This window comes from Zingiber officinale, chromosome 8A (genome assembly GCF_018446385.1).
Source record: "Zingiber officinale cultivar Zhangliang chromosome 8A, Zo_v1.1, whole genome shotgun sequence".
Taxonomy (NCBI): domain Eukaryota; kingdom Viridiplantae; phylum Streptophyta; class Magnoliopsida; order Zingiberales; family Zingiberaceae; genus Zingiber; species Zingiber officinale.
This window is the reverse complement of record NC_056000.1, coordinates 140,685,745-140,702,326: the sequence shown is the minus strand read 5'-3', so window position 1 is coordinate 140,702,326 and position 16,582 is coordinate 140,685,745. Positions and strand designations below refer to the sequence as shown.

Below are 16,582 nucleotides of genomic sequence, written 5' to 3'. Positions count from 1 at the left end.
AGCGGAGGCATAGACTCACTTTGAGTATCTTTACCGAAACTACATCCTCAACTACCTAACTGACTCGCTGTACATGTGTATAGCATGAAGAGAACGACTAAAGAGCTGTGGGAGTCCCTGGACAAGAAGTACAAGATGGAGAATGCAGGGGCCAAGAAGTTCATAGTGGGTCGATTCCTGAACTACAAGATGGTGATCAGTCAAGTTTAGGAGCTTTAGGTGATCTTGCACGAGATCCACTCAAAAGGGATGATTTTGAGTGAAACCTTTCAGGTGGTTGCTATCATTGAGAAGCTGCCCCGGAAGAACTTCAAGAACTACTTGAAGCACAAGCAGAAGGAGATGAATGTGGAGGAACTCATTGTTAGACTTCGCATCGAAGAAGACAACAAGAGTCCAGAGAGAAAGTTGTTCTCTCAGGTTACTGTGAAAGCCAGCGTGGTCGAGCACGGTCAAAACTCAAAACAGAAGAACTCCAAGTCTTCCAAGATGGGAACTAGAGGAGGCATCAACAAGAAAAAGTTCTCTATAAAGTGCTTCAACTGTGATTGAGTTAGTCACAAATCTTGAGAGTGCAGAAAGCCGAAGAAGAAGCAAGAGGTCAACCTGAACGAGGGACCAGAAATTGATGACCTCTGCACCATGGCCTCTGAATTGAACTTGGTGGATTTAAACCCGCGGCAATGGTGGATCGATACTAGAGCCACTAGAAATGTCTGCTGCTACAAGGAGCTGTTCCACAACTTTAAAGAAGTCAATGGAGACAAACTGTTCATGGGAAACTCAGCATCCTTGAACATCATGGGTCAAGGAAAAATGGTGTTGAAGATGACCTTGGGCAAGGACCTTATTTTGGACAATGTGTTGTATATTCCGGAGATTCGGAAGAATCTAGTGTAGGATATTTGACGACCGGCTAGAGGGAGGTGAATATCTTTGCAAAACAAAGCGAACATTCCTCAGACTTTTATAGCTTAATTAAACTGAACACTTGCACAAACAAAAAAATAAGAAACTAAAAAGAAGGAGGCACAACTAATTTACTTGGTTATAATCAAGGAGGTTGTTAATCCAAGGAAGATGAAAAGCTCAGTAAAAATCTCCTATAAGCAGAGAAACCTCTTACAACAATTAAACCTCTCAATTAGAAAGCTAAACTCAAAAGGAAACGATAACAAGTGTTCTATATAAGCTTTTGGGACCAGGGCTGTATTTATAGCTCTGGTTTGGGTGCCTAGAAGGATTACAAGCCCCTAGGAGGGGATAAACTTTTGTCCCTGTCACAACGGAATGTGCCACATCGTGTTCTAGATAATTTTCTACTTCGGGCTCTCGGAATTAGAAAGTAAACATTTTGTCCCAGCCTTCCACTCTGGTTCCGCTTGGTCTGGTCCAGGTCTTCCACTCCGAGTCCGCTCGCTTGGGTGATTTAGGGCATCTGGAATAGGCTCACCCGAACCCAACTTTCGACCTTCGAACATTCTTTCACTCTGGCTTTTCGTCCCTCGAAAATGCCGTGCGCCTTATTCTCATCTGCCAGCGTACTCTTCCGCAGCACCTCGTCTCTCGGATGCACCGAGCCTGTCGGCTTTCTCCCGTGCCATCCTTCTTGCTAGCTGCGTCTTTTGCTCGACTTCTTGTGCTCCTAAGTTCTTGCACACTTAGACACAGGGTTAAAAACTAACAAGACCTAACCTGATTTGGTTGATCACATCAAAACTACCTTGGAGTACTAACATCTAGTGTCTATCATTGTTAAGTAAGCATGACTTTCACATAATTTTTTAGTCAAACAGAGTTGTATTATCTAACAATGGAATATTTATAGGAAAGAGCTATGTATCTGATGGGATGTTCAAGCTCAATGTAATGACCATTAGATCTAAGATAAATAAAAATGAAATCTCTTCCACTTATATGCTTAAATCTTCGTGTTTGTGGCATGGTAGACTAAGATATGTTAACTACGATGTGTTGCATAGATTAATAAATATACAAAGCATACCTACATTCTAGCTTGACCCAAAACACAAGTGTGAGATTTATGTTGAAGCGAAAATGACAAGGGCATCCTTTCAACATGTTGAGAGAAATAATGAACCACTTGGGCTAATTCACACCGATATATGCGACCTCAAAGGTACACTAACACATGGTGTGAATAAATACTTTATCATTTTTGTAGATGATAAAACAAAATATTATTATGCATATCTTCTTAAAAGTAAGAATGAAACTATAGAGAAATTTGATCTCTATAAAAATGAGATTGAAAACTAATTTAATAGAAATATTAAAGTAGTTTGAAGTGACTGAGGCAGTGAATATGTATCACTGTTCGCTGAGTTATGAGCTGAACATGAGATCAGACATGAAACAACAACTCTATATACTCCTCAGCAAAATGGAGTTACTGAGCGGAAGAACCAAACTCTAAAGGAGATGATGAATGCTCTTCTATTGAGCTCTGGACTGCTAAAGTTCATGTGGGGGGAAGTTGTGTTAACAGCTAATTACCTTTTAAATAAGGTACCCCGGAAGAAGATAGATAAGAGCCCTTATGAATTGTGGAATGGAAGACAACTGCCCTATAAATATTTATGAATGTGGGGGTGTTTTGCCAAAGTTTTGATACCTGATCTGAAAAGGATTAAGATATGACTAAAGACTGTTGATTGCATATTTATTGGATATGCACATAACAACAGTGCATATCGATTTTTTATGTATGTGTCATTAATACCAGATATACACACGACTCAATAATAGAATCGAGAAATGTCTTGTTCTTCTAGTATGTGTTTTCGTATAAGACCCGAGAGGAAGCTTACTCCTTAAAATAGTCATATGAAACACTAGGTGAAGATGATGATGAGGAACCAATTGAGGTTGAGCTTCTACAGATTGCATTTTATCACTTTCATATTGAAAAATGAGCCCTGCAGGAAATAAGTACGAGAAAAACAAGGTTTTTACTTGGTTGACAATCAGAGGATTGTTACTCCAAGGAAAGTATGCTCAGTAAGAAAATCTCCTTCTCAAACAAAGCATCAGAGGTGGAGAAGTCTCATACATGAAAATGAAGCTCAAAAGTGAAGAACTGAATAAAGCTTGAAGTACAGAGTGTGTTGTTCGTAAAGGAGAAAATTAGGGTTGTATTTATAGTCCACTGGTTGAAAATGACCGTTTGCTGACATGGAATGGTCCGAGCGCTCAGACCCTCTTCGGGCACCCCCAGTGGACAAATCTTATCTCCTCGCAAATGGCTACGCAACGAGCAAAAGATAATATTTTATTTGGTACGAGCGCCTGGAACAACTCCGGGTATCCGGACCGCCTTCGAACAGGGGTGCCTCGGCGAGGCGCCCCAGCCCGGACCAAAGTAGTCCAGGCACCCAGAGTAGCTCCGAGCGCGTAGACTCCAGTTAACTTAGTGTTGACTTTTTGTCCAGGAATTTCTATCAGTCTTTGCTCGCTTGGGTGATCTCAATCATTCGGAATATGGCTCATCCGAACCTATTTTATGGCCTTCTCGAGTAGTCTTCTGCTCTGGCTTCTCATCCCTCGGAAATTTCGTGCGCTTCCTTCTCGTTCGTCAGCGTACTCTTCCACAGCACCTTGTCCCTCGGACGCACTGAGCCCGTCGACTCTCTCCCATGACGCCCTTCTCGCTAGTTACATCTTTCGCTGGACTTCCTATGCTCCTAAGTTCCTGCATATTTAGACACAAGACATCAAAAAACAACATGACCTAACATGACCTAGTTGATTACATCAAAATTATCATAGGGTACTTACAGATCGTCCATCAAAGCGATCAAGGATGACCTTGAATTAGTAGTCTCTAGATTACTAGCTAAGTAAAATCAAATTGTGTTATTATTTACTTTACATTATTCCACTACTACTTTGATTTGGTTTTATGAAAAGTCAAAACGTAAAGAAAAAGTTTTAGCGAATGAGATTCACCCCCTCCCCCCTTCGATTCTTTCGATTTTACAATTGATATTAGAGCAAGGTTGCTTTGAATGAGTTTAATCACTTTTTCAAGTTTTGAAAAATCTTCTTTCTTTTCTTTAACCAACTTGCAAATTTTCTCTTTCTAATAGAATGAATTTGTTCTACACTACTTATCCAACACTCTAATAAGTCTTGAAATTTCTCTAAGTTTTTCTTTGCAAGTTGTTGATACTTATGACTCAACAAGAAGAATTAAGTATCACTCGACCATCTCTCTTCAACGGAATCAATTTCAAATACTAGAAGTGATGGATGGAGAACTTTTTAAAGATGGAGATCAATATGTGGATCAACATTGAGAAAGGATTTACACTATTGATCGACAAGTTCGGAGAACCTCTAGAAATGGAAAGGTGGACCTCTGACATCAAAAGGAAGGCTCAAGACAATGCTCGAGCCAAATACACTCTTTAGTGTGGATTGACAAATGAAGAACTTGATCGAGTCGGAGCCTTTAACAACGCTAAGGAACTTTGGGATAAGTTGGTCAATCTTCATGAGGGAATCAACGCTTCAAAGGTAACAAAAAGTAATATTCAATTAACTAATTTATCTAATAATGAAATGTAGGACAATGAATCATACTTGGAAGAGTCGAACACACAGGAACCAAAGCAAAGAAGTTTCATAGCGCTAACAACAAAAAGACAAATAATGAACCCGAATCTGAGTTCAAGTCTGAGTTTGAGTCCAAATCGAGCCACGAATTTGAGTCCAAGTCAGAGGGAGGATGAGGACAAATATCTAGAGATGAAGCCTTAGCGCTTAGGGGGTGCTCGGGAACTTCCAATGCTTGGAGACGTCAAATACCCAAGGAAATTGAGTGCTTAGGGAAGCCAAATACTTATGGATGCAGGGTGCTCAAGGATATCAGGTGCTTAAGGATGTCGGAGTGCTCGGGGATGCCGGAGTGCTTGGGGATGCTTGGTGCTCGAGGATGTCCAAAGGATTGTTAAGGCTCGAGAATTGAGTCTAACTCGGTAAATAGCCCGGGAATCATCAACTCAGGTGGTCTGTTAAAATTTTTTATGGTGTCAAATCTGTCACCTCCAAGATTGCCTAGATTATTAAAAATAAAAGAAGAGAAGGTAATGCTAGTGATCCTGTCTGAGAAATGAGGAGATGGCGCGTTGGCTCAGGTGGATGGTCTGTTGACCGGTGGAAGACTTCTTTAACCGGCGTGGAGTTCCTCAATGATCTTGCGCACAATCCAATAATCTAATAAAGCATTAGTGACCAAAGACCAGGGAAAGAATCCCTAGCAAGATCCTCCGACGCTCAAGTCAGTACGATCTCCGGTAAGTAAGATGAAGAACAGTAGTGGATCTGCAAGAGCATAGGTTTCAAAGGCAAATGACACACACCTTGCCAACAAAGAGGATCTCCCTTTATATACCACCTATCCCAACCTCTGTGATCAAGAGATGGTATCGTGTGTTAGAATTTGTTAGTTGATGGAAAATGTTCAAACTGGATGATATGCAGTAATAGTCCGAGGAATCTTTTTCTATCCTCTGATGTAGCTCTTTCGTCATTTATGGTTTAAACCCTTGGTGAACTTGTTAAGGAAGTATGCTATCATAACTAACCTTCGTAATAAGTACCCATGGAATATTTCCTGACAACCTTGATAGACTATTAAAATATTGTCTTCTACTTGTTTATTAAATATATCTCGGTCAGTCCTTAAGTCAACCTCCTTTGTCAGGATAATATAATCTGCTGAATATATCTCGGCCACTCTTCAAGCCATCCTCTTTTATTGAGCTATTTAGTTGCATTCTACATATTTCCTTGCCCTATGTCAGATTAAGCTGCTCAATCATATTCTATGTCACATTAATATACTCGTTGGAGAATTGTAGAGTGTATCAGGATCCCGGGAAATCTCTTTGATAATAACATATGTTGTGTTGATTCCGTTCGAGCGATTGATAATAACACAAATATAAGTGTCACATACCCAATCAATCCTTTACTTGACCATGTGTATGTGTAATTTGGTAGGACGTACCTGAAAAGATTTATGAAGCTGAGGGCATTAAACCTGGACATTCGGTCGTATATATAAGGATTGACAAGGCTGAGCGTCTTTATCTTGGTCAGACTTTATCTGTCCGGTCACACATATGGGAATTGATGAAGCTGAGTACCTTTATCCTGGCTATGTGTTATCTGACTGGTCATACGCATAGGAACTAATGAGTCTAAATGCCTTTATCCCGACCGGGCTTTATCTGTCCGGTCATACACATGGAAGAACTGATGAGGCTGAGTGCATTTATCCCGGACGGGCTTTATCCAACCTATCACATGTATGAGAATTGATGAAGCTAAACGGCTTTATCCTGGTCGGGCATTATCCGACTGGTCATACACATGGGAACTAATGAGGCTAAATGTCTTTATCCTGGCTGGGCATTATCCGTTCGGTCATACACATGTAAGAACTTATAAGGCTGAGCGCCTTTATCCTGGTCGGGCTTTATCAGGCCGATCACATGTATGGGAATTGATGAGGCTAAATGCCTTTATCCTGATCGGGCTTTATCCGTCCGATCATACACATATAAGAACTGATGAGGCTGAATGTCTTTATCCTGGCCGAGCTTTATTTGACCGATCACACATATGGGAATTGATGAGGCTAAACGACTTTATCTCGGCCGAGCTTTATCAGTTCGGTCATACACATGTAAGAATTGATGAGGCTGAGCGCCTTTATCCCGGTCGGACTTTGTCCTGACTACATATTCGTAAGATTAGAGCATTATATGTTCGCCCGACTTTAATATTGGTCGAATGCACATGATCATAATTGACATGTTTGTAGAATAAGTCAATCATTCTGTCTACTCTTGGGATATTATTTCCCCTAGTTCGCTCAAATTAATGATTGACCATCTTCTCCTGGCCGGACTAAAGTCCGATCTGGACAATCCAAGGATTTTAACACCAGAGAACTAATCCAAGCAAACCTAGGAGATATTATTTCTTTTGGAGTAGGACTATTACGTCATCTTGACTTGGACCTCCACATCACTTCTTGAATCAATCCATCATTATCCATATCAGTTAGTTTTCGAATGTTTAGAAAGAAAATGCTTTGCATTAATTAAACAAAGCTCTTACACCATCCAATTCGATTAACTTTGATTAATCAAACAATGTCAGTTCTTAATTAAACCACTCCTACATTATCTACTAATAAATAAGCTCGATCGAAAGGAATAAAATTAACAAACACATGCTTTGCTTTGCTTGATCTATGCTCTTCTCTATCTGTCACGTCCCAACGAGTAGCTTAGCGCGGGCATGGCCGGCCTCGATCTGGTACTGCTCCCCCATCCCCATGTGCATCATTAGCAACCAGACGTGGGTCAGTAGCTCGCCGCCCTGGCTCAGCTGCCTGGCGTGCACGTTCGACGCGCAGTTCCCGGCAGCGTAGCACAACATCTCCATCCACACCGAGCTTATCACTTCCCACCTTTTTTTCTCCTTCTTGTTCTCTCCCCCCTCCTCCTCCTCCTCCTCCTCCTCCACTTTCTTCTTGTTCTTTTGCTCCTCCTCCTTGTTCTCATTCTTGAAGTTCTTCATTATTTGCCTTGCCAGCTTCACCGCGTCGAACAACACCGACTTGCTCCGGTTGCCCTTCACGTCAATGGGATTCACCGTCGTCCTCACCTCCATCAGCTTCTCGCACCCGAGCTCCTCTATCTTCTCCTGCGTCGCCAGTTTGTTCTTTTGTTGCATCTCCTTCACCACCTCGATGCAAAAGTAGAAGAACTGGCGAATCTTCTTCGGCAACATCATTTTGGTGATCGTGGTCCACCACTCCCTGATCGTCTCTGTGATCTTCTTCAAGGCGAGCACTCTCTCAGTTCCAATCGGGCGGATGAAGAGGAACCCCAAAATCCTAAAAATGGACTTTTTGATGGTTGAAACAAGGGAGACGAGGAACCCCAAAAGAAATGATTTCTTCTCATCCTCTACAGATTTTCCATTTCTCAATTCTTCCCTCATCTCGGTCTCCTTGTCGGAGAAGAATTTCTTGGCCTCGGCGCAGGTGTCTAGGAATCTATTCGTCCCGATGCCGGCAGGCAACAGCTTCGGCTGATACACCACGAGGTATATCAAGTAATCGGATATCTCCCTGCTTATTTTGACGTAATCTTCTATCTTAATTTTCCCGCCAACGGCGAATGGCTCAGAAGACCCTGCTTCATTTTCAACATCCTCCACATCCCCTGATTCCTTCTCGTCTCCTACTTCATTTGTCGAGTGGTCTTGGCTTCTTCTCAGAATCATCTTTACCCTTTGCGTCAATATTGTTCCTATACTCTTCATCCATGGTCTCAATTTTTCTTCCAATTTCAATAATTTTTGCCCCAGAAACTTGCTTATTAGGATCTTCGGTGTTATCGGTCGGCTTGAATTGTTGGTAGCAGAGATGGGTGGCGATGTGCCATATCAGGATACTCTCGTCGAACTCCTTCTCGACGCTCCATTTGATCGTAGTGTATCCTTTCTCCCGGAGCACCCATTCTCCCCTGCACGCGCGAAGGCGCTTGTAGTTTTCAGCGAGGTCGTCGGTGCTTAGGGCCTTCGTCTTCAACTGGCCGAAGATGTTCCTTTTTATTACGTCTTCCACCTGGATGGACCTCACGTACCACAACCGATTCCTCACGCCCTTCAATTTTATCAACTCCAGCATCCGGTCAAGATTGGTGTGATTGTAGTCCCTGATGTAGACACTGAGAAGGTTGTGCTGTCACATCTTGTTCGACCACCATCGCTCGGTGTCTCCCAGCAACCACTTAGGGAAGACGCTGAGGAATCCTTTTCGGAGCTTGATGGTGGTGTCGCCCCATTTGGGCGTCCTAAGCTTTTTCTTGAGGTACGCAATCCAGGATGCTCGAGCCGGCCGCTGGTGCTCATCTGCAACGCGACGATCGCCCAGTCGGAGAAGATGAGCAACAAAATCGCGATGATCTCGAGCCCGATCGCGACGAGTAGGAGCAAATAAGTGATGAGGACGTCGACGCCTTTGAAGGTGCTAGAGTGCTTGCCGCTGCGGTGGTAGAAGAGGAGGAGCGCGAGGATGGCCATGGAGAGGGAGGCGACGCGAGTGATGCGACCTCTGGTGTTGTGGACATGGACTGCCTTGGTGTTGAGGATGTCGTGGAGGAAGGAGAGCTCCACTTCCACCACCTGGAATGCCTGCTCTGGTTTTAGCCGAAGGAAGAAGTTCTGGCTTTCAATGCGGTCCTGGAAGCTGAGCATGAGGTCGACTGTGAGGCGCTTGAAGATCTGGAAGAAGTGGTAACCCATGGAGATGACCGCCGCCATAGAGATCTCTTCCACCTCCTGCTGCGGGAGCGTCGGCGGGGGCTCCTTGTCAATCTTCATCTCCACCTTGACGCCGGCCTCCTTGCAGGAGTGGAGCTCCTGCATGAACTTAGCGTAGTTGGGGCCAGGGTCAGCCTCACTGAGCATCGACTCACGGAGGTGGTCCATGGAGGCGGAGCGGAGAGACAACATGCGCTCGCCGTACTTGAGGATGCCGGCGACGAAGATGACGATGGCGGACTTCCAAACATGGGGGCTCGGGAGGGATTCGAGGAAGACGGCGATGGCTATGACGACCTCGACGATGAGGTGATGGAGCCAGAGCTCGTTGTCCTCGAGCGAGTAGGAGGTGATGGTGTCGGGGCCACCGAAATGGAGGAGGAAAGGGGCCCAGAAGGCCATGATGTCGCCGCTGGCGTTGGCCTCCACCGCGCCGTTCTGCTGGTTGAGGAGGTTGCCTAGGGCGAAGATGGCGATGTTGTCAGCGCCGAGGTAGGAGAGACAGAGCAGGAGGCTGAGGGCCTTGTTGGAGTTGCGCTTGCGGAAGAGGGAGAAGGAGATGAGAATTATCTAGAGGAGGAGGCTGTAGAGGACGAGGATGCGGATTTCTTCCTCGCTCCATAGACTGAGAAGTTTCTCTGGAATGATCTGCATCGATCGATGAATCACAACAACGTGGTGATGGAAGTGTTGGATGTAAACCCGTTACAATCAGTGTGATTGTCTCAGAAGCTCTTTTCCACGCTTCTGAGTGCGTACCAGAGTCACAAGAACTTACAATCAAGTAGGTTTGAGCAGATAATCTCAAACTGTCGACTCTAGCGAGTCGAGCCACGCGCCGAGTAGATGAGTCGTGGACACCGTGAGTTGTCGAGCGGCGCCACGTTGTGCTAAGAGTTGCTGACAGGATGCCGAGAGCTGCAACACGAACTCAGAGTGGATGCCGAGTCCAGCAGAGCGCTGTCTCCTTAAAACAGATTCGGCCCCTCCGCGGTGCTCAGAGGATTAAGTGGGCGTTTGTTTCCCAGGATAAAACGGCAGGATCACGAGCACAACCGAGCACTGGTTGTCGTGACGATCTGAACTAGATCCGAAAACTATCACTATTTCTGTTGAGCAAAAGAAGTGCACAACAGAAGGGAAAGAAACATGGGGATTTCAGAAGGAATGAAAGAGCACACAAAATTCACTTGAACTTCGCTCACAAAGCTCACTGAGCTATTTATTCTGCTCTGCTCTCTTCACTTGTGCTCTGCTCTCTTCATTCCACTTAAGGTCTCTTTATAGACCTTGCCTGTGCAAGGCTTGCAAGACTTGCAAGCACAGCAAGCCACGTTGTGGCTTGCATGCTTGCTATTGGCTTCAATGTGCCAGCAAGCCACAACGTGGCTTGCTGTTGGCTTCAAGCAAGCCACGTTGTGGCTTGCATGCTTGCCAAGTGGTTTGCAAGCTCTTGCACACTTGCCACGTGGCCTACCACGTGGCGTGCAAGCAAGCTGGCGACCTTGGTTTTGGCTTGCATACTGGCCAACAAATTGTCTGACTAATGTAACAACTAATGGGGTTCACAAAAATACCCCTCGGGTTGATGTCATCCGGGCCCTAGATTTCCAACCCCCTTTGTTCCGAATCAGTCGGAAAGTCTTGCTTTCAATCGTTGTGGGACTACAACCCACATGCCGCGTTTTCATTCAATTTTTTATTTTTCAACAATCCCCCCACATGAATGAAAACAAGGATTTGTGATAGTTTTCGACGGTTGAGTCAAGTATAGGATAGGTAGGTGTTATCCTTTGAACCTTCCCTTGTAAACTCTGTTTGCTCACTGGCTGATTAGTAGACGTGATGTCTTTGAACTGTTTGGCCGTTGATGTAAGCAGGATAGATCTTACCCAAGACTCTCCCTGATATAGCTCAGGTCTTATGAGTGTGTTCGTTCTTGGCCATGAACACGCCTGGTTCTGTGAGAAGCTCTCAGAATTGTGCCTCCAATTCTTTTCGAAGCGGCCCCACTTCTTTCTCACATAGGTGATCTCTCAAGAGTTACCATCTACTCTTTTTTTGATCATTAAAAGCCCATCGGCTTATCCTGGTCTAGTCACTGTTTCATGGGACTTCCCCTACAGTGTGTCTAGTCAGTGCAAATTAGTTGTCCCTTTGAACCTAGTTCTTGGGATCTCCAGTCAGCATAGGTTGGGTGTCCTCTGCACTGATCGCTGACAACGGCATCAAGCCCATTCCCTGTGATGAGCTTGCAACTAACTCTCGAGTTAACCCCTTGGTTAGCGGATCCGCTAGGTTATCTTTTGACTTCACATAGTCAACAGTGATAACTCCAGTTGAGAGTAGTTGTCTAATGGTATTATGTCTACGGCGTATATGTCTAGACTTACCATTATACAGATGACTCTGTGCCCGACCAATTGTTGATTGACTATCGCAATGTATGCAAATCGCCGGCACAGGTTTTAGCCAACGTGGAATATCTTCTAAGAATTGTTGTAGCCATTCAGCCTCTTCACCACATTTGTCAAGAGCTACAAACTCAGATTCTATCGTGGATCTGGTTATTACGGTTTGCTTAGAAGATTTCCAGGAAATGGCTGCACCAGCTAGAGTGAAGACATATCCACTCGTAGACTTAGAGTCTTGTATATCAGATATCCAACTTGCATCGCTGTATCCTTCGATCATAGCAGGATATCTTGTATAGTGCAGTCCATATTCACGAGTGTACCTTAAGTACCTCAGTACTCTTGTTATCCCTTTTCAGTGCTCAATACTGGGATTACTCGTGTATCTGCTCAGTCTGCTTATTGCGTAGGCTAAGTCTGGTCATGTACAACTCATCAAGTACATCAGACTTCCAATCACTCGAGAGTATTCTATCTGCGAGATACTTTCACCTTGATTTTTCGATAGATGTTGACTCATATCTATCGGCGTTCGTGCCAACGCAGTATCACCCTTAGTGAATTTCTCAAGAATCTTGTCCACGTAATGGGACTGATTAAGAACAAGTCCTTCTGTCGTTCTAAGAATTTTGATTCCTATAATCACATCAACTAGGTCCATGTCTTTCATGTCAAATCTTGAGTTCAACATGTCTTTAGTGGATTTGATTATCTTATCATTACTCCCAATGATAAATATGTCATCTACATAGAGGCACAAGATGACATAGGCATTCTCTGTGGCTCTCATGTAGACACATTTATCACATTTATTGATCTTGAATCCACATTCCTTCATGACATTATCAAATTTTTCATGCCACTGCTTTGGTGCTTGTTTCAAGCCATATAATGACTTCACTAATCTACAGACCTTGTTTTTCTGTCCTGATACAGAAAATCCTTCAGGTTGGTCCATATAGATTTCCTCTTCTAAATTCCCGTTTAGAAAGACTGTCTTTACATCCATTTGATGTATTTCGAGATTCCATAGAGCGGCGATAGCTAACAATACTCTAATGGAAGTTATTCTCGATACCGGAGAGTATGTATCGAAGTAATCAAGACCTTCTCGTTGTCGATATCCTTTGATTACCAATCTGGCCTTGTATTTATCGATTGTGCCATCTGATTTCATTTTCTTCTTGAAGATCCACTTGCAACTTAATGGTTTACTTCCCGGAGGAAGATCCACGAGTTCCCAAGTGTGATTTTGCAAGATAGATTCTATCTCAGATGCAATTGCCTCTTTCCAGTGAGGGCCATCAGACGAGCTTACTGCTTCTGAGTAACTCCGGGGCTCACTTTCCAGCATGAAAGTGATAAAATCTGATCCATAGGATTTTTCTACTCAAGCTCGTTTACTCCGTCTAAGCTCAACCTCCACTGGTTCAGCATTTTTTTCTTTATTTTGTGTTTCATATGCCCGTTTTGAGGAGCTAGCATCCTCTCGGGTCTTAAAAGGAAATACATGCTCAAAGAATGAGGCATTTCTCGATTCGATTATCGAGTTCTTGTGTATCTCCGGTATGTGTGACTCAACCACACAAAATCTATACGCAGCGCTGTTTTGTGCATATCCAATAAATATACAATCAACAGTCTTTGGTCCTATCTTAATCCGTTTCGGATCAGGTATCAACACTTTGGCAAGACACCCCCACATTCGTAAATATTTGTAGGACGGTTGTCTTTCATTCCACAACTCATAAGGGCTCTTATCTATTTTCTTCTGGGGCACCTTATTTAAAAGGTAATTAGCTATTAACACAGCTTCCCCCCACATGGACTCTGGCAATCTAGAGCTTAAGAGAAGAGCATTCATCATCTCCTTAAGCGTTCGATTCTTTCGCTCAGCAACTCTGTTTTGCTGAGGAGTATATGGAGCTGTTGTTTCGTGTCTGATCCCATGTTCAGCACACAACTCAGCAAACGGTGACACATATTCACCGCCTCGGTCACTTCGAACTACCTTAATCTTTCTATTATGCTGGTTTTCAACCTCATTTTTATAGAGAGTGAATTTCTCTATAGCTTCATCCTTACTTTTGAGAAGATACACATAACAGTATTTTGTGTTATCATCTACAAAAGTGATGAAATATTTATTACCACCACGTGTTGGCGTACCTTTTAGGTCGCACACATCAGTGTGGATTAGGTCAAGTGGTTCATTACTTCTTTCAATATGTTGAAAGGATGACCTTGTCATTTTCGCTTCAACACAAATCTCACACTTGTGTTTTGGGTCAAGGTGGAATGTAGGTATGCTTTGCATGTTTATTAATCTACGCAATATATCGTAGTTAACATGTCCTAGTCTACCATGCCACAAACACGAAGACTCAAGCATATAAGTGGAAGAGCTTTCATTTTTATTTATCTTGGGCCTAATGACCATTACATTGAGCTTAAACAGCCCATTAGATACATAACCTCTTCCTATAAACACTCCAGTTTTGGACAATACAACTCTGTCCGACTCAAAAACAATGCGAAAGCCATGCTTGCTCAACAGTGAGCCGGATACTAGATTCTTTCAAATCTCCAGAACATACAGTACATTGTTTAGAGTGAGATCCTTGCCCGAGGTCATTTTCAGCACCACTTTTCCTTGGCCCATGACGTCCGAGGTTGCTGAGTTCCCTATGAACAGTTTGTCTCCAGTGACTTCTTCGAAGTTGTGGAGCAGCTCCTTGTTGCAGCACACATGTCTGGTGGCTCCAGTATCGATCCACCATTACCGAGGATTGGAACCTATTAGGTTCACCTCAGAGATCACGGCGCAGAGATCCATATCCTGTTCTCCTGTCAAGTTGGCCTTAGGCTTTTTCTTCTTTGGCCTTTTACAGTTTGAAGCCTTGTGACCCATACGATCACAATTGTAGCATTTCCCTAAGAACTTCTTTTTCATGTTTTGTCCTTTGGGTTGCGTCGTGGAAGATTTTGGATGCTTCCGTTTTGAGCTTTGTCTGTGCTCAACAACATTGGCTTTTACAGTAGCCTGAGAGAACAGTTTTTTCTCTGAATTCTTGTTGTCTTCTTCCATACGAAGGCGAACAACAAGTTCCTCCAGGTTCATTTCCTTCCGCTTGTGCTTCAGATAATTCTTAAAGTCCTTCCAGCCAGTTGGTAGCTTTTCGATGATAGCTGCCAATTGGAAGGTTTCACTCAGAGTCATACCTTCTGAGTGAATTTCTTGTAAGAGTACTTGAAGCTCTTGGACTTGACTGATTACAGACTTCGAGTCACTCATCTTATAGTCCAGGAAACGACCAACAATAAACTTTTTGGCCCCAGCATCCTCCGATTTATATTTCTTGTCCAGAGATTCCCACAGTTCCTTTGCCGTTTTGATCTCACAATACACAAGATAGAGTGAGTCGGCAAGATTGTTAAGGATGTAGTTTCGACAGAGGAACTCAGACTCGTTCCATTTGTCGAGCAGAAGGAGGGTGTTCACCTCATCTACACCCTTAACAACCTTGGGAATTTCCTCGGTCAAGATACGTGCCAAACCTAGCGTGGTTAAGTAGAAGAACATCTTCTGCTGCCACCGCTTGAAATTCACTCCTGTGAATTTTTCTGATTTTTCCCCGTGATTGATTGGCACATTCCCAATCGGGGCGGAGGAGGCCGGCACATGTTGAGCCTGTTGCATCTCAACATTTTATGCCGCCATGGTAACAGAACGAATTTGTTTTAAGTTTTGTTGGGTGTAAACCCGTTACAATCAGTGTGATTGTCTCAGAAGCTCTTTTCCACTCTTCTGAGTGCGTACCAGAGTCACAAGAACTTACAATCAAGTAGGTTTGAGCAGATAATCTCAAACCGTCGACTCTAGCGAGCCGAGCCACGCGCCGAGTAGATGAGTCGTGGACACCGTGAGTTGTCGAGCGGCGCCACGTTGTGCTAAGAGTTGCTGACAGGATGTCGAGAGCTGCAACACGAACTCAGAGTGGATGCCGAGTCCAGCAGAGTGCTGTCTCCTTAAAACAGATTCGGCCCCTCCGCGGTGCTCAGAGGATTAAGTGGACGTCTGTTTCCCAGGATAAAACGGCAGGATCATGAGCACAACCGAGCACTGGTTGTCGTGACGATCTAAACTAGATCCGAAAACTATCACTATTTCTGTTGAGCAAAAGAAGTGCACAACAGACGGGAAAGAAACATGGGGATTTCAAAAGAAATGAAAGAGCACACAAAATTCACTTGAACTTCTCTCACAAAGCTCACTGGGCTATTTATTCTGCTCTGCTCTCTTCATTCCACTTAAGGTCTCTTTATAGACCTTGTCTGTGCAAGGCTTGCAAGACTTGCAAGCACAGCAAGCCACGTTGTGGCTTGCATGCTTGCCAAGTGGTTTGCAAGCTCTTGCACACTTGCCACGTGGCCTGCCACGTGGCGTGCAAGCAAGCTGACGATCTTGGTTTTGGCTTGCATACTGGCCAACAAGTTGTCTGACTGATGTAATAACTAATGGGGTTCACAAAAATACCCCTCGGGTTGATGTCATCCGGGCCCTAGATTTCCAACCCCCTTTGTTCCGAATTAATCAGAAAACCTTACTTTCAATCGTTGTGGAACTATAACCCACATACCACGTTTTCATTATTTTTTTATTTTTCAACCAGAAGTTGGTAGGTGCACTATATTTTATTTATAGGAGCTGCATGCATGCGTCCCACACAAGAGAAGTCGATCGATCGTCGATCGTGAACATTAATTGATTAATTTTGTGCGAGAAACGCCATGGCAAC

The 16,582-nt window shown here is 43.8% G+C and overlaps 1 pseudogene; it reads right to left on the bottom strand.

Annotated features, from left to right (window-relative positions):
• Positions 1 to 7,305: 7,305 nt before the first annotated feature.
• LOC122011353 lies at positions 7,306 to 10,023 on the bottom strand (annotated as a pseudogene).
• Between the last annotated feature and the right edge of the window lie 6,559 nt (positions 10,024 to 16,582).